Source organism: Corylus avellana, chromosome 4 (assembly GCF_965113065.1).
Source record: "Corylus avellana chromosome 4, dhCorAvel1.hap1.2, whole genome shotgun sequence".
Lineage (NCBI taxonomy): Eukaryota > Viridiplantae > Streptophyta > Magnoliopsida > Fagales > Betulaceae > Corylus > Corylus avellana.
In genome coordinates this window covers 35,279,038-35,298,700 of record NC_142493.1, presented here as the reverse complement: position 1 = coordinate 35,298,700, position 19,663 = coordinate 35,279,038, and the positions used below count along the sequence as shown (strand labels likewise).

Below are 19,663 nucleotides of genomic sequence, written 5' to 3'. Positions count from 1 at the left end.
TACAAAAAAGTGGTAACAAAAACCACTAAACCAAAAGTTGCAATATGCTCAAAACCTCACACACAAAAGAGAAAACAACGGTAATGACTTTTAAGGTGTTCCACAAACACTATTTTTTATTCTCTTATACGTGGTGGTTGTTTGAAGAAGAAAAGAATACTCTCTCTCTTCTTGTATTGTTGCGTGGCACATTGGCACGCTATGTCTCTCTCGGGTTTTTTGCGTATATTCAAAGAGCCCAAAACGAATGCGTATATAATTTTATAATAAAACTTTTTGCCAAAAGGATATGCATGCAAAACTAGGACTTGTAAAAGTCTTTAAATAAAGACCTTAGAGGCGCCCCCTATGCTTTTTATAAAATTTCTTTGATTACCTATAAAAAAGTCTTTAAATAAAGACATAAACCGGTTAAAATGAGATATAAATTATTGTAGCTAATTCATACAAATCAATTTGATAAAGTGACATGTGTGCTATAGCTATTAAAAAAACATGTGCTTCTCACGTGTTAAGAAACACATTACTTTATTATATTAATTTGTATGAATTTACTACAAACCCGTTTGTAACTAATTTTTGGCCGTTAAAAAGTGGCCTTGATGTTCAGCTTCTCTTCATTTCTTTTCAGGTTGTTTGGCCCCACATGAGTGTGACTTGATTGTAGTCAACTTACAATACAAATTAATCTCCAAAGCCCCCCCTAGGATAAACACAAGTTACATGAGATTATGATGAAAATTATTAGTAAATTTTATTTGTATACTCATGTAGAAAATGTACGTAATGCACAAATCTGTGTTATTGCTTACTCTGCTTGTCAAGTATGTTTCTAGTTCTGACCTTGTGGGGCTTTTATCTGTTTTATTTGTATGTAACTACAGTGGCGGAGCCACGTTAGGGCGGGCAGTGGCCACGGCCCCTGCAAAAAAAAAAAAATTGTTCTTTTATTCTCCCCAGGTTCCAGCACGGCCCCTACATTTTAAAAATTTCTTTCTTTTATTCTCCTCAAGTTCCAGCTCGGGCCCCTACATTTAAAAATTTTCTTTCTTCTATTCTCCCCAAGTTCCAGCGAGGCCCCTACATTCTCCCTGTATAAGACTATTTTGCACTTATCTTTCTTCATCATAGTTATATAAGACAAAGGTTATTTTTGTCTTAAGGTATACACAATTATTATTTCGTACCTGACAATTCATCAGCTCCTCTCTCTCCTCATTTTTCTTTCTCCCTTTTCTTTTCTTCTCTTCTCAATGTTCTCATCTTTCCTTCGTTTCTCTTCTTCCTTTTCTTATCTCCTTTTCTTCCTCTCCTCATCCCCGATACAGAATGGCTCAAAATCTAATCTCCACCGTTCACAATGAAGAATCACGTATCATTAACATCCCTGCCAATTTTCTGCCCAATCGGACCACAAACGATCGTCAATCGGAGCTGTTGATCATGAGGTACCTCGTCCTTTATTATGATTTATTTACCTAAATGGAGCTTGGACTTTTACCGGAAACACTGAGGTATTCCAAGAATCTACTTAATTATTTTTATTCTGATTCCAGAAACTGAAAGTGTTATATTACTGCTGTGTTATGCCTCTTTGGCTCTTTAGGCTTTGATCAAATTAAGAGAATAAATTGAATAATACATGTTAGTGGTACCCATTATAAATGGACATCAATTTGATGTAGAACAATTAAACAATACGACGAAAATTGTAGCATAACTGATAACTGAAAGCTTGAAACTGAGTGTGAATTTCTGCAAAGTAAGCTGGAAACTAATTTTCGAATTTGAAGTGTTATATTGCATTATTGCTATTTGTGTTGTTGTGTTAATGCGTTATGATACTGTTTAGTCTTTTTAGGCTTTGATCAAATTAAGAGAATAATACATGTTAGTGGTACTACCCCTCAAGAAAAAATTTTAGGACAACACAAAATTTTTAGGATGCAAAAAAAATTTTTAGGATGCAAAAATTTTTTTTGGCCCCTACATTATGAAATGTCTGGCTTCGCCACTGCCGTAACTAAACTGGGTTTTTGACCTTATGCCCGCTGGTTGCAGAAAACAAGATAAGGCCACAGCTCACCAGTATCATTGCGGGCTCCTCTGGTGCAATGAAAGCTTGATGAAGTTGCAAAGAAAGATTTAAGTGGCATAAAATCCGGTAGCTTTATTATCCCCTGCAACTTGGAGGGAGTGTTATTGTCTATAGTAACTGCTGGTTTATCCCCTCATAGATCATTCCCGATTCATTTGTTAAGATTGTTGCTGCCGGAATAGCATGTTTTGCAGCTCTATGCTTCCAGTGTAACTTGCGGTATGGAAGCAGATAAAAGTGGCGTGCAAAACAAAATAGCAAGTATTCTACAAAATAATCCATCAAACATCAAAAGGATTGATACCCTCACCTTGTTTATTTTCTTTTTTTACTTGTTGGAAAAGTGTGTAAAAGGACAAAGTTTGAATGACTGACTAATCTTACCCGTGCTTTTCAATGTTCGTAATGCTTGATAAGGACAATCTGTAAAAATCTTAAGCGGAAAAATACACTTAAGATCGACCAATTTTTGGATAATAAATTATGCAAGTCTTAAAGTTAATAAAAATAAATGAATTTAATTATTTAATTTATATTCTAACATAGGGCCTCACTTGTGTTTGCTTCCAGCGAATGGGAATTTATGAACAGATCTGCATTAACTTGACGCCTCTACAACGAAGTATAGTAATGGCCAAGAATGTTATAATAAACACCACGAGGGGAAAAAAAAACAAAAAGAACATTAAATTTATCATATGTGTATCTTTTTTGCTGCTGCTTTTTCTATGTATTATATATTCTCTTAATGGAAACTGGCTTTATGAGTTCTTCAAGTTTCCCTGAAGTTGTTGGAAGTATATATAGCTGATCAATTGACATCTCCATTGTCCTACAATCTACTGTATCTCTGCCTTTCCATAGCAATTCTTTCGTTTAAATTTCATCCAACTTTTACCCACAATCAATTTATGCAACTGTATTGTCCTCAAACTTCGATAGCATGACTAAATTGAAACTTTACACTCAATAGGTATGCATTTTATTTATGTTAAGAGGTTTGTAGCAAGAAGTTTAGAGGGAGAAGAGAGGCTGATGTATTATTTAGCTTATTCTTAATATAATACAAACATCCTAATATATAGGATTAGGAAAATATCACAATGACCAAACTACCCTCAAACCCTAATGAACTTTTTTTTTTTTTTTTTGAATGGCAAACCCTAATGACTTACTAACCCTACAACACTCCCCCTTAAGCCAAATCATATAAATTCAACTTGGAAGAAACAAGCAAACAAAAAACACTGAGAAAAACATACTCTAAGACTGATGTATTATTTAGCTTATTATTAATCTAATACAAACATCCTAATATATAGGATTGGAAAAATATCACAATGACCAAACTACCCTCAAACCCGAATGACTTTTTGTTTTTTTTGAATGGCAAACCCTAATGACTCTTTCAACATTCCCCCTCAAGCTAAATCATATAAATCATATAAATTCAGATGGGAAGAAACAAGCAAACGAAAAATACATAGAAAAACATATTCTAAGACTCCACCTCAAGTTGGAACAGCTTGGAGCACACAAGACCCATAAAAATTACAAGAAAATTTGCTAAAAGTTCGACGCCAGTCGAAAGCTCGTTGGAAACTGCAACAGGCGGTCAGATCTCGCCGAAAAACACCAAGGCCAACAGGATCTTGTCGGAAAATAACAAGGACCGATCAGAACCCATTGCAAAACACCAAGGCCAGTCGGATCTCGCCTCAAACACCAACGATAGATTGGATCTCACCGCAAAACACCAAGGCCGGTCGGATCTTGACAACTTACAACGATCACATTTCACGTGATCAACCAACAAGTATCGTCGTAATTAGCAAGATACATGCAAAACACGTTGGAGACACCAAAACCAAGTTGAAATACTGTTGAAAATCAAATAGGAACCTTCGTCAGAGACAGACCAAACTCGCCAAAGATAGGCAGAGTATGCCGAAAATACCAAAAATAGAAGCAAAACCAAACAGAATAAAAGGGAGAGAGAATGTGTAACCAAATCAATTCAATAAGAGCATAGAGTAACCCTTTGGGCTTTATCTGTGGAAGTAGGTCATAGACCGAACCACGTAAAATATTTTGTCTCTTCTCTATTTTATGATTCTGCATTTTATATTCATAGCATTATGAATTTATTCAAACAAACAAAAAAGGGAGAGAGAATGCATTTAACAAACTGAGAATAGTCTCCAAGGGGTAGTTCAATCAGTTGTGGACCATGCCTCATAAAGTAGAGGTCACTAGTTCGAATCCCCTCCACTTTTCCCTTGTGTACTCATAAATTCAAATTTATTCTTCTAGCAACAATTGTTTTCATATTTTTGTTAACATAAGCTCTAGGGTGAACTACAGATTTTCAGTTTTGCAAGCATCTTAATAAGGTTGCTCAATTACCGTTTAGGTATTACTTATCAAAAAAATTGTTGTAGAGTAGGTGAATGATTGCTTGCTCAATTGCGTGAGAACAAGGTTGTTCAATTTCATAAGTTAAATATGTGTGTGATTCCTTTTCCTTCTAACTGATGGGAGTGTTGTTTTGTTTTTGTTGATCTATTTTTATCCAAAATATGAGGTTGTCATAACTTTAGTTTACTGGTAATAGGATGGCATCGCAGATAATGTTACTTTTCTGAACACGAGTTCATTATCGAGCTTGAAGTTCACCAAGGACTAGGTCATAGGTTTAATATTTCTTGTTCATGACGCACCCAAATGCAAATGAATAAATTTATGTTTTCAGAATGAGTTTGGAAAGTGGTATTTTTTGGAGCTGCACATGATATTAACAAATGTCGCATAAAGAAGACATAAATTTTTACTATATTGAGTATTAATTTGTCTTCCTATATTAGTAGATGATGAACAAAACCATATGCTTGGTTTTGTAGTTAAAATATGTGTGCACCATTGAGATTAACTCTTACATAGAATTCTTTTTGTTGTATATTATATCTAATCACTTCTCTGATGTTTTCCTATCATATCACTTATATATGTAAGAATTTAGATATTAAATTTTGCTGGGAAATAATTTTTATGTATGTCATTTGAGTTTTTAATGTTAATTATTACATAGATATATTTTTTGACTATATAGATATATTTTTTACTATCAAACACAACATGCCTTCCCACTAGTTCTCTAAACAAAGGTGAATTTTGCAAGTCCTTTGTGCAAAAAGCAAGAAGAATGATTTAGAATTAATATGACCCAAGTGTGTCGCCCTCTTACAAAAGAAAAAAAGTGTGTCGCCCTGGCCTCAAAATCTATTAAGAGCGTTGCTTATTTTTGATGGGTGAAGTGTGCGTATACTTCGAGCATAATTTATGAGGAATGACCTTTTGGATTATCTTTCATTTTGCAATTCATTGGTTGATGTTTTAATTACAGGTTGGTTGGTCGTTTGATGAGTTGATTAATGTCCAAGAAACAACGTTGCGTGGAGCAACTACAGGTTAGCTTATCTTGCTTATTTTGTAGTGTCTAATTTTTCAAAATTTGAGGTTGGAGATATATTATGATTTTAGTTTTTTTAACCTTCCTGTTTAACATTGGCAACTACGTGGCGGCATATATGAAAATCATTTGGTGAAACATTGTTCATAATTAAAATTATGTGCTTTTGAGATACAATACACTTACTAGGGAAAAAATCATTTCAATGAGAATAACTCTTCTATTGAAACTACTATCCATACCCTTAAGAATGAAGTTCTTAAAGAAGTCCATCACTCCATAATACACTTTTTTGAAAATTCAGCCCATCACAATCTTTTCTTTTTCAAGGCCCACTGATCAAGTTAGTTATTTTTATTATATTAATTAAAATATATATATATTTAAAAACTTTGAAATGTTAAGAAAAGAATTTAAAACAAACTGGTGGTAATTCTGTGAGTGTTGTTACTGTGTGAAAGATTGTTCCCTCTTGCATTTTGTGGTGCTTTGGACAGAAGGAAAAATTAAAAGAGTAAACCCCTTATATATAACAGAGTAAACCCCTTATTATTTTGGGGCACCAGGGTCTTCAAAACCTTGCAAAATTTAAACTAAAAGATCCAAACATTTTAGGTTTCACTCATTCCCACCACTAGGGCCTCTCCCTGTCCTATCTTTTCATTCACTTAGACCCCTTATTTTAGCACATAAGCTCAAGAAAACATGCATAGTGATTTAGGTAGAAGTTTGATATCTCCTATTACATAAAATTTTAGGCTCACCATTGTCTTCGACATGAATGGGTGAGATAATAGAAAAACTTCACATCCTATATCAATGTTTACCGGTCTTAGTTTCATAACCCTCTCAACAAAGTTTTGGGGGAATAAAATGAAACCACTAAAAAAATACATACGATTGAATAAGGTAAGATTAAACTGAAATCACATGAGCATCAACATCCAATCCAATTCTCTATACTATAATTGAGTACTGCTGTCCTTAGTGATCGCAAGTAACACACTTTCAACTCTGTTTCAGCCCAAAATACAGCATGAACGAAGATTGCACCCACAAACCTTTCCCTTTTTTTCTTTTTTTTGATAGGTAAACCCTCAAACCTTTCTTGACAATGAAATTTTCAGCTTGAATCGAATCGATTAGTGGTGTAAGGATGTTGACTGCATGCCGTAGTGAAAACCACTAGTTCCTGAACAATGACACCAATATCATACAACTTTCCCTAAGACATGTTAAACGAGCTACATGCATAAGGAGTTCAAAAAACCTCTAACAACATAAATTCCAACACAATACATGCATCTCCTTCATGCATATGATTAAATGGACAAAGACAAATGAGTTTGTCAAAGTACATATCCATAACTCATACCAATCACTTTTGAATTTCATAGCCAAAACAGCCCCTCTTTCAGGAAATTTCTATCTCACATACAACTCAATAGGGCTAACAAGTTTATTATAATACTTATTGATTTAAAGCTTACATTTTATGATTTTCAGTGCCTAGTGGAACAACATAAAGAAAGTTTCCAAGAAGGAGAATGTAAGAAATGTTTACCAATTACTTTTCGATTTCAATTATTTAGTCAATATCATTTACTAATTACTTTCATATTTTGTAGGCAAAAAGGATAGCTGATGTTTTGCTATCAAAAATCTTCGTTGGACGAGGATTTATTGATAATGCAAAAGTAACCTCTTTGAAAGAACAAATCCAAGGTAAGCTTGAAACCACAAAACTCTTAATTTAATGTATACATGAATAATAATTAGTTTTACTTGAATTAAATACAGCACCTGTGATGGTATGCCATGAAATGAAATGGCATAACCCACGAGGACAAGACAGCTATGCCATGAACAGTGATGCGTCCTTGAAGGGTGAAAATAAGGTGGGTGGACTAAGTGTTATCGCTAGAAATGCACAAGGAATTCCAACATGGTTGGAAATGAGCTGGGAAGTAGGCTTCGGAAGTCTTACTTTGGAAGCATTAGCAATGTTGAGAGGAACAGAATTATCTCTTGCTGAATGGTGGTACATTGATGCGTCCTTGAAAGCGGTGTCCTTGAAAACGGTGTCCTTTAAAGTGTCCTTTAAAGCATCATTTAGAACGGACGCAAAGCATGTAACAAGGATGATTAAAGATAATACATATCTTCCAGACTGCTTGGATGAATATACTAAAGAGTGTGTATTTTTCTTAAGAGCGACATTGAAAGAGACTGGCTGGACATTTACATATGCTTGTCGTGAATCAAACATTACAGCACCTGCAATGTTTGATTCACGGCAAGAATATGCAAATGTCCAGTCAATCTCTTTCAATGTCGCTCTTAAGAAAAATACACTCTTTAGTATATTCATCCGACCAGTCTGGAAGATATGTATTATCTTTAATCATCCATGTTACATACTTTGCGTCCGTTCTAAAGGATGCTTTAAAAGACGCTTTAAAGGACATCGTTTTCAAGGACACTGCTTTCAAGGGCGCATCAATGTACCACCATTCAGCAAGAGATAATTCTGTTCCTCTCAACATTGCTAATGCTTCCAAAGTAAGACTTTCGAAGCCTACTTCCCAGCTCATTTCCAACCATGTTGGAATTCTTTGTGCATTTCTGGCGATAACACTTAGTCCACCCACCTTATTTTCACCCTTCAAGGACGCATCACTGTTCATGGCATAGTTGCCTTGTCCTCGTGGGTTATGCCATTTCATTTCATGGCATACCATCGCAGGTGCTGTATTTAATGTAAGTAAAACTAATTATTATTCATGTATACATTAAATTAAGAGTTTTGTGGTTTCAAGCTTACCTTGGATTTGTTCTTTCAAAGAGGTTACTTTTGCATTATCAATAAATCCTCGCCCAACGAAGATTTTTGATAGCAAAACATCAGCTATCTTTTTTGCCTACAAAATATGAAAGTAATTAGTAAATGATATTGACTAAATAATTGGAATCGAAAAGTACTTGGTAAACATTTCTTACGTTCTCCTTCTTGGAAACTTTCTTTATGTTGTTCCACCAGGCACTGAAAATCATAAAATGTAAGCTTTAAATCAATAAGTATTAGAATAAACTTGTTAGCCCTATTGCGTTGTATGTGAGATAGAAAATTTCCTAAAAGAGGGGTTGTTTTGGCTATGAAATTCAAAATTGATTGGTATGAGTTATGGATATGTACTTTGACAAACTCATTTGTCCTTGTCCATTTAATCATATGCATGAAGGAGCTTCATGTATTGTGTCGGAATTTATGTTGTTAGAGGTTTTTTGAACTCCTTATGCATGTAGCTCGTTTAACATGTCTTAGGGAAAGTTGTATGATATTGGTGTCATTGTTCAGGAACTAGTGGTTTTCACTACGGCATGCAGTCAACATCCTTACACCACTAATCAATTCGATTCAAGCTGAAAATTTCATTGTCAAGAAAGGTTTGTGGGTTTACCTATCAAAAAAAAAAAGAAAAAAAGGGAATTCCCTTTACCAGTAAACTAAAGTTATGACAACCTCATATTTTGGATAAAAATAGATCAACAAAAACGAAACAACTCTCCCATCAGTTAGAAGGAAAAGGAATCACACACATATTTAACTTATGAAATTGAACAACCTTGTTCTCACGCAATTGAGCAAGCAATCATTCACCTACTCTACAACAATTTTTTTTGATAAGTACTACCTAAACGGTAATTGAGCAACCTTATTAAGATGCTTGCAAAACTGAAAATCTGTAGTTCACCCTAGAGCTTATGTTAACAAAAATATGAAAACAATTGTTGTGTTGGAAGAAATTTGTAGCTTAGAAGATAGTAATAAAATTCCTAGAAAACAAAGATAAATTTCTATCTTTGTAGCTTTTTTAGACATTAAAAAAGCTTAAACCAGGCAACAAAAGATAATCAACAATCTAGCACCAAAATGTTTGGCAAGAGCCTTTGCTAGTATCCTGATATATCCTTGAACCTACATAAATTCCATTTTGCATATAATGACTCACCAAGGATTAATAAGGGAAAAACTACACAACTATATATATATATATATATATATATATATAGGTAATATTAAGACACTAATTTGAAGTAGATCAACAAAAAAATTCAATATTACGATAGGAGAGAGAAAGAGAGAGAGAGAGAGAGAGAGAGAGAGTAGTATTAAGTTATATGGTGCTGATTATTTTACCAGTGGCTTAAACTAAACGGTAAACACTAATATTCTAGAGTCTTGACAACATGACACATTGCCACAAAGGATAAAAAAATCCTTCCCTAGCAGACCTTGATTTGTCTGGAGTGGATTATACCAAAGCAATGTATATGTCTATTTTTCTCTAATATAGAAACATGAAAGCTGACTCTAGAAAGTCAAATAAATTTAAGGTAAATTGAACTTTCCCACCCTAAACAATAGGGTCATTTGCCAATGTCCCCTGTATAAATTTAAAAAATATGATTAACTTTCACAAGCTTACTCCGCGAGCACCGGAAAATAAAAGAAAAATAAGCATGTGATACCATGAAATGTGATAAGTATGTGAATTTAAGTTGAAGTATAGGGAATATTAAAGAAACTTTAGGAAGAGAGATATTGCAATAGACCCCATAGTCTAGGGGGTTGATTTCTCACATTTAAAGTTTAGGGGAGATTAACTGACTTCATTGTTAACAAAAAAAAAAATGCAATTTACACAATTAAAATCTCTCATGAGAACCAGTTGGTCAACATAAATGAGACAGGTCAAAACCAAAAAATTTGTACAATCCAAGACAAGTCAGAGAGGGCAGAGGTCCTTCTACAAGTATAAGATTGGGCTTATTGATTACTTTCACAAGAAAAAACATCTAGAGGGATACAGTTGGATTCCACACAAGAGCAAGAGAGATGCAAATTCAATCATAAGGTTTTCTGTCCTTAAATATGATGAATGTAGGCAACGCTTCTATTTTGTATTTATCATCAATGCTAGGATACTTCTTAGTGTCAATTTTCACCATCTATATCTTATACTCCAGCTAAGTATTGACTTCGTTGAGGATGGGATCCATGAATTGACAAAGACCACATGCAAACCATACCTAGGGTTACTCATTCTTCCGATTAAATTTAAATATGATCCTACTCAATTTTGCTATTCTGGAGATTACCAAGGACATGGAATTATTCCTAAACTAAAGGCCACACCCCTCTTAATAGGGTATAAGGTGAACAATACGAATTTGCTTCACGAATGAAAGATTACTTACAAGACAAACATAAATCTAGACAATTACGATAAAATGCTTATAAAGTTTTTCAGCAAGATGATTCCGCACGTTATGGCTTAATGTGATAACATAGGCTTACAAAATAGTCAGAGACATCATAGATGTTAGCAAAATCTGAAAAAAGATAGGAAGAGAAAAAAAATAAACATAAGTAGGGAAGAACCAAACAAGTGGCATAAAAGTCAACCAGTACAGGTTTGCCAGAGTTATCAAAGGAGGAACATGTTAGATTCTTGGCTTTTACCTACATAAAAGATTTTTTTTTTTTATAAGTGACCTATATAAAAGAATTTGTCAATGAAAATGATGATAATTATTTGAGAAGAGCCTTTTAAACTTAGTATTACATAGGTTGCAAGCAAATGTTCAAGCAAACAACACAATACTACAACTGACGCTACTTTCAATGATTTTCTAAGCTATAAACATACTTACCCTCATGAATTTCTCCAATTGTAATATCCATGTCACTTCAACTTACTTTTCCAATATATTTTCGACAGTTGGGAGAGGACCAGTTTACCCTGCATCAAGGTATATAGAATCAAATAAATTTAGGAGCCTTTAAGGCAATATTTAACCAATATAGTGCTGAATAAAAAAGACATCAAGTTCAACTACTTCCTTGCAAAACAATCAGCAAGAGCCATCTTCAAAGAAGAAGGAACATTTATCAACATACTACAGGTTAAGGCATCTAAAGATGCAAATTAAAACATACTTGAATAATTGATATGGTACTCTAATCATAATTTAAAAAATATTAGGTGCTGCAAATCACATGGAATTTTAGAGTCAAGTAATGAAACAATGAGCAGAGAAAATGATGAAGTAATCATTCTAATATATGCTCTAAAACTAAAAAGGAGAAGAGATTACGAGGAAGAGAGAAAAGGAGGAGCATACCTTTATAGCCATCCTTGAGACACAAACCCAGCTCCTCAAATGATTCCTCAAATTGCTCCTAATAGATCTGTTCAGTAGCCACCAAATACTCCCCGGCTATAGGACACGTAATCTATAACATTTTTTAATTAAAAAAAAAAGGCTAAAGAAATTTTAAGGAATTTTAATTGTCAAAATTGAAAACTAAGTGATTGATTTTATTTTTCCCTTAACTTTATTAAACAAAACTGAATACACACAAATTTCATCACATACCATTACATAACGTTGGACTTCCTCCATCCCATTTGCCTTGTCTCGTGCTTCTATGTCTTGACTTGCTGTCTTCAGAGTTTTGATCAATTGGAAGCTTATTTATTATTAACGCCATATTGCACCTGCAAAAGGCTTAGACATCAAGACAGGGGCCTATGACTCTCTTTACCAAATGATTAGACTTAGAAATCATAGACATCGGCTGAATAATAGACCTATTGCTTAGGGCAAAAAGTCAAATCATTTTTTTTTTTTTTCTCAACAACTTTCGTGGCATTTGTCCAACTTTCTCCGTTAGTCTATAACCACGCATGCCTAGTTTCTTCAAAATTCGTTAATGGCTTTGTTCTCTATTCTAGTTTATCTTCTAATATCAAATGCGGCTAAAGTTTCATAGATAAAAATTATAATAATTCTCCTGTAGGTATATTATAATCGAGAGAAAGAGAACTAGCTCTATCTATATAAATATTGTTACAATTAAACTGTATTTGAAACCTTACAAACCTATCTCCTTTAAATTTAAAGTACATGCATATGTACTGAATGTCCAGGTATATCTATTTGTATTAAATTACTATACAAATAATAATAATAATAATAATAAACACATATCACATATAAAAAATAAAAATAAAAAAATTCAAACGTAACTTCCATTGAATTTCATACCACCGTTTGTACTGCATGGAGGCTCAAGCCCTCAGGAGATCGGAATCCGCCATCCGCCTGGATGATGATGATGATGATGATGAAGCTGTCTCCACTTCTTACAACACAAGTCGTTTACCACCAATGTCAGATCGCTGCTGCAAAAGGTTTCCAGAAACCGAATATAATTCTTTCTTTCTCGATAGCAAAGAAAAATATTTATTCTAGTTCCAAGCAATACGACAATGGTGGTAGATTTGATATGATAGATCCGACATAGACAAATCTGGTTTAGGCAAAGTGGTGCAGCAATGAAAGAAAGACTGTGGCAGACCGGAGGAAACGGAGGGGCGTCAACCTTGCTAAGGTATTAATTAGGCTAATATACAATTAGGGGGACTGTCGCGGATATACACTTGCTAACTCTTCCGAACTTAGAAAGCCTCCAACAAACCACGACGTATAGAACCAAGAGAAAGAGAGAGCAAGAACCAACAGAATTCATGCAGAAAAAATACTCTAAATGAGCAAGAGAGAGAATTCATGCAGAAAAAATACCCTAAATGAGCAAGAGAAAAAATCGTCAAAGTCGAAAGGAAGATCTAGAAAAAACTCTAGAAGTAAAAAAGCTCTCTCAGGAAGAGAGAAACTCAGAAGAAAGAGATGTTGGATGTTGCAAAAGGGGTGAGGAGGAGGGCAACCAGGAGGTTTTCCCTCCTCAAGCTTGGCCGAAAATGGAGGCTTCAGGAGAGAGAAGAGAGTGTTTAGATATTTTTCTTCTTTGACTAGTTTCTATTGGCCTGTTGTGATTCTCGCCTTTCTATGGTAATGTTGCACTTTTGCTTTTGCTTTCTCTTTTTTTTCTTTTCTTTTTTTCTTTTCTTTTCTTCTTCTTTTTAACTCTTTTTTGGGAAATCACCGGCTATTTTCTATTGGCCTGTTGTCCGAGAGATTCTCGGGTAATGTTCACTTTTGCTTTTGCTTTTGCTTTTTATGTTTTTTTTAAAATTCTTCTCGTTTCTTTACAACCTTTTTACAATAATGGAGGTGTCGGTGATGTGTTTTTTTCATGAGCTGCAAAAATTAGGGGGTGTTTGGCAAATGGGATGACCTAAACACTGTAGTTGATATAGATTGATGTGATAAAAAAGTAAGAATGTTTGGTATAAAAAATGAAAAAGTTGTATGGAAAAGTGAAAAAATTTTGTTTTGTAGTGATTTTTTTATTTGAATAATAATAAAAAGTGAATGATTTGATATTAAAAGTGAAAAAGTTAGAATGTTTTGATGTTGATTTTTTTGGAAAATGGTGATGAACAGTGTTTGGCCCATCTCCATCCCCATTACCAAACAAACCCTTAAGGTACTGTTGAGAGTACAAATACTTGTTTTTTTTTCCTTTCGATTTCTGTGCTACCAAGTTCCCTTGTTTTTAAACGGGATATAATTCAGTCTTACAAAAAATATATATATATATATGGGATATAATTCACAAGTTGTAGTTGACTAGTCAATGCTGCCCATTCCGTTAAAGTAATCCCAGTACCACCTATTCCAGCTAATCCCGTTATCAAAGCCATCAACCACCCAACCTTCACAACTAAGCTGTCAATCCCGTTATGTGATCATCTTTATTTTTCTGTGCATCAATTTCGCTTAGGAAAAAACAAAAAAAAATTGATTATACAATTTATACTGAAGAAAGTGAAGCTGTATCTTAATTTAGGTCATGATTATTCATGACCGTTTTTTAAGTGTATATATATATATATATATATATATAGTCTATTAAAAAAAAATCAAATGTTATATATATTGTCATATTATTTAAATCACTTGCATCATTAAAGTGTAACAAATTAAAACTTTGACAGCATAATAAATCCTTATCATTTTACTTAAAAATAAAAATGAAGGACTTAATTAATCCATTATAACGAACCATAACGAGTCCTAAATTGGACTAGGAGTAAAAATAAAAAGCAAAGTTGAGTAGAAAAGATTGTTAAACCTTGATGGGGGAATATGGAGTTAGTTAGAAGTAATTTTCCTTGCACTAACTACTCCAAAATGTGCTTCATAATTTCATTCGTTGTGTCTATTGAACCATTTGAAGATTCAAACAAAAATGATCCGGATAAGGATCCACACGGTTGCAACAAGAATAAGAAGTCAAACCAATAATAAGATAGAAGAAGATGAGGAGAATGAGAATTCAAATGTTATCGATGCATTTTCAAATATACTTGTACATGCCTATCCATATCTAGAAGACACAGTTGCTTATGAATTATGATCCTTTATCAATCAATTTCCTATTTTTTGTTTTCAAATTCTTCAGGTCGATCCTTTCTCTTTTATTTTTTTAATTCCTTGTAACCCTTTACCTATCTACTTAAAGAAAAAAAACTAATGATTGTAGTTAGACTAAAAGTTTGCAAGACACAATTCGTACTAAAGGCCATTTTTGTTCACAAGATGGCATGCATCACGAGCCTCAATGTTATAAGATTGCCATGCTTCATTCATTTATTTCGGTGTCTTTCCCAAGGACCTCATAATAGATTTGTCACTCTCAATATGGAGAGAGTAGGAGAAAAAAGGAGTGGGTAATAGATGATGAAAAAACAAAAATTTTGATGATAACAGGTAAATAGATGATGAAAAAACAATGAACCTGTAAAGATGCTCTCCTCGAAATCCCAACCATTTGCACGCTTCACGATGAGAATTCTCCCAGGCAAACATTTTTACGAATACCCAGTCACTGGTTCCTGCTAATGGATCAAACTAGTTTGTCCAAAAACATTAAGCAAAATGTCGGTGCATGTATCAGATCCGATATGTATCTAATAAAGAAGCCAAAAAATAAAAAAAATAAAAAACAAAATGAGCTTTTCTCTTCAAAATTAAAGCGCTTAATAGGCATAATCGACCATTTTAAAAAAAATAAAACTATGTTGCTTGATCGACAATTAGGTTACTGGGTTCTTCTGTAGATTTCTTTGTTCAGCTAGATTAGTTTAGTATATGCCATGTACGACTGATCAATTAAATATCGGGTGATAGTAAGTTGAACGAGGAACATTTGAAATCAAGAAAAAATCTAAATGATTTAATTGTCAAAATAAAAAAACTAAGGAATTAAATTATAATCGCACAAGAACCTAAACTGATTTCAAGTTCTATTTTTATTTTTTATTTTCTCAACATTGTTGGTGTATTTGTCCAACTTTATCGGTTCGTCTATAACATTTGTAACCAATGCATCTCTAGTGTATGACCAACAATTCGTTAATGGCTTTGTTCTCTATTATATGGATTCATTATCTTCTTCTATTATCAAATGTAGGTGATGTTTCACCCAACAAAATTGTAACCATTCTTCCCCTTCTGGTAATTATATTATATTCTTCGCGAGAAAGAGAACTTAGATCTATCTTATGTATCACTGTTTGGTACGATTAAATGAAATTGGTACTATTTGTGACTTTGTAAAACCTATCACCCACATTAAATTTAAAGTATATACATATAGACCGAAGGATTGACCAGGTATATCTATATGTATTAAATTAGGAACAAAACCAAATACAAATACAAACACATAACTTTGGTTGAATTTCATACCGTTTGTGCAGAGACTCTAAGGTTCATCCTTTATCGTTTATGGCCAGAGATTAGATCCGGATGCCATCATCCACCCACAACCAACGTCAGATCAGAGCTGCAAAAGGTTTTTGATTTACTAAATAAAGAAATAAAAATAGATAGTTTCAGTCTGACACACAAAGTTTAGTCAAATCTGGTTTAAAGCAAAACTGTGCGCATGGTGAGGGAGTTCCGATGAAAGACTGCAACACAGACTGGAGGGGAAAAGGAGGCGGCTGACCTCACCATCAAGGTGTTTAGGCTTAGGGTTCTATAATGATGATATTGATGAATATAAGAAAAAATCTTGCGTTTCGAACTCCAAGTCTCCAACTCTTACACGCACCGCACGCTTCCAACAAATCACGTGTCTTCTCCGACACTGACAGGTAGACAGTTTTGTTTTTTTATTTCTTGTTTTCTTTTTGCTTTTTTTTATTCTTTTTTCTTTTATATTTTAACCACTTAAGGTAAAAACAAAAATTACATGATTGTTTACCGCTATTTCGTGGCATCCAGTCATCTGGGTCCACGTATGACGCATAAAGTAATTAATTTATTTATTTGGACGTTTCCCTACCTGGAGGTAGAGGTGGAGGGGGAAGAAGTAGGCCGTAGGCGTTGCCGTCGACCACCATCGGAAGTCTCAAAAACTGTATCGGTATGCCGTTTCCATGAGCAAGCCATCGGCCATGCGCCGTGCTAGTCAAACCCCAGCTTAGTCTAGACAGACAAATTCACAGAAAGTAAGAGAGGTTCTTCACAGAGTGCTATATATACTATTATAAATCATCTATCTTTACTCCCACTATAGTTTTTTTCAAAGATATCTTGATTTAATAACCCCTCTCAACCCCCCATAAATTAACTTTTACTCCCACTATAATTTTTTTGATATCTATCTTGGTTTAATGCCCACGCACAACCAGTTGTAAGGGGCAGCGACATTATTGGCCGGGCAAGCAGAGAGGATTATTTTGAGTTTCACATCTCAAACTTTTATAGTTGCAGAGATTAGAACTACGTACACGTCACAGAGAGCAAAAGACATACCGGAGATCATATGCAACAGCAAGAACGAAGCTGGCAGGTAGGGCATGAACAAAGCCGGTAGCCTGTATGGAAAAACGAACGCCTGCAGGGATAATATATGCTTGCTTCAACTATGCTGCATACCTTTGTTTTCTTCCTTTACCCTTTCTTTTCTGGCAATCAGCTCTTCTTCTTCTTCTTCTTCTTCTTCTTCTTCTCTTTCCTTAGTTTCTCTTGCACATGAATCTCTCGCGTTTCAGTGGTAAGGGTTGTTGTTTCTTCACAGCCTTTTGCTTCTTCTTTTTTTCTCGGTGTTTCTTCATCCAAACAAGTAAATATGAAAGTACTACTTGTTTTTTTTGAAGTATTGTTGCTTTCACCTACCACGGTCTATTTTATTTATGAGATCGTATGTATATATTGTTCCTTTTCTGTTCCGTTGTAATACGTCTTCTTGTTTAAAACAACAATGCATAATCGCTTTGGAGATTCTCTTCTTGTTTTTTGGTACGTAGATCAGTAGATGCCGTATAATTTACAAGTTAAAGTTGACTTGTCAAGGCTGCCACGTGATCCCCCAGTACCACCTATTGCAGCTAAAGCCATTATCAAGCTGCTGCACAGCCTGCACGTTTTAACCCACAGCGGGGGGTGGGGGGCCCATCCTGAATTTGAAAAGCGTGAATTGCCACTAGGCAATCCACTAATAAGCCCCCCTTAGTGGAAATCCGCTAGGCAATCCAAAGAGTAAAAGCGTGGATTACCTATTAGATTGCCTAGCAGTCTTTTTTTTTTCTTTTTTTCTTTTTTTCTCTTTATCAATCCGGCCAACCAAAAAAAAAAATTGGTCTATATTTTTTCTAATCTATTGGATTTGCAGGGAGGATACATACAACTTAAAAGAAGTCTTGAAAAAAAAAAAACAAAAAAAACAAATGGTTAGGATAATAAATGATAAGATAAGAACAAAATCTACGGTGATCCATAAATTTTTATTTTTTCTATATTCTTATTTTAGACATCATTGTCATTGAAGAGGTGACCAAATTTATTATTAAATATGTAAAATTATTTACACAGAAGTTATATTTTCAAAAAGAATAATAAAGAATGTGAAGCTGTATATTTATTGTGTCTGAACTGCTTTCCGTGTCAAAGTTTCAAACTTAACAGTAGAATTGAATGATGAGTTGAACCCAACGCTTCCTAGTTCCTACATTAAAAGCACCTCCAACCAAATTTCCTACAATAATTAATTCATCGCTGTAACATTAAAACCACTTCCAACCACCTCTTGTAATTTGGAGAAAAGCGTTTTCTTTTCTTTTTTTTTGTTTTTTTCCAAGTAGGTGAAAGCATTTAAAATTATGATCAGAAGTGTTACATTTTTTATTTTTTAATCTATTATTAAATTTACCCAAGCTTTAGATAATATTTAATTAGTTATATTTTAGCCATATTTTTGTTCCCTAAAAAAATAAAAGAACAAAACTACCCATTAAATATAACTAATTAAATATTCATCAATTCACTTAAAATGATCTAGTTCCACTTTGAAGGCCTAGATCGAGTTTGGTTGAAGTTAATATAATGCCAACTATTATAAAGATTCATTAATTCAGGGTAAAAATAAAGCTTAGTTGGATACAGTGCTAAGATTTACTTGGTTACTAGCATGTGCAGAGGTAGTGGTTAGATAGTACCTCTATGATATTACTAATAATTTTGTTTGACATGTTCACACGAGAAAGAGGGAGTGAGGGATTCGAACTAGTGACATTCGCTTCATAAGGGTGGTTTCCAGCCAATTGAGCTATCCCTTAGAAATTACTAATATTGATTCTTCTTCTTCTTGTTTTTTTGGTTTTTTTTTTTTTTTGAAATTACTAATATGGATTTGTCTTACTAATAGTTTCCTAATTTAAGAATTATACTTATTTCAATTTGTATGCAAGGAGGTGTGTTTTTAAATAAACCCACATTTTTAAGGTCAATTTTCGATTTTATCAAAGAATTAATTGCAATTTAAAATTACATTTTCAAATTGTAGATTTTGAAACTAATATTTTTCTTTTTTAAGTTACACATCTTAAAACCGTAAAACCAAACCGACTACAACTCTCTTTGTTTTATGTTTGTTTCTAGTTTAATCTATTTTGTGAAGTGGGTGCAAACTTAAAATAAGCTTGGCGTCAAGTTTCATGCCTTATTTAAATAATTTTGGTTTATAAAAAGTTCAGATCTGGAATAATATTTTGATTCGTTAGCAATATTGGATTACACTACTGCCTTTTCTCGAGTATTTCCAGTTTCATGCT

At 33.8% G+C, this 19,663-nt stretch overlaps 1 long non-coding RNA gene across 8 annotated transcripts; it reads right to left on the bottom strand.

Moving 5' to 3' along the window:
- Positions 1 to 3,357: 3,357 nt before the first annotated feature.
- On the bottom strand, positions 3,358 to 17,699 carry LOC132177461 (uncharacterized). 8 transcript variants are annotated; one of them, XR_009439771.2, is made up of 11 exons: positions 17,367 to 17,696; positions 16,894 to 17,036; positions 16,293 to 16,389; positions 15,340 to 15,452; positions 12,684 to 12,820; positions 12,012 to 12,133; positions 11,757 to 11,868; positions 11,286 to 11,374; positions 8,568 to 8,610; positions 8,392 to 8,488; positions 3,979 to 8,316 (listed from the first exon to the last, which is right to left on the bottom strand). It is a non-coding gene; the product is annotated as an uncharacterized LOC132177461 (long non-coding RNA). The 8 variants fall into 8 exon arrangements; XR_009439770.2 differs by having other exon boundaries at positions 8,392 to 8,610; positions 17,367 to 17,699; XR_009439772.2 differs by lacking the exon at positions 8,392 to 8,488 and having other exon boundaries at positions 3,979 to 6,759; positions 17,367 to 17,690.
- Between the last annotated feature and the right edge of the window lie 1,964 nt (positions 17,700 to 19,663).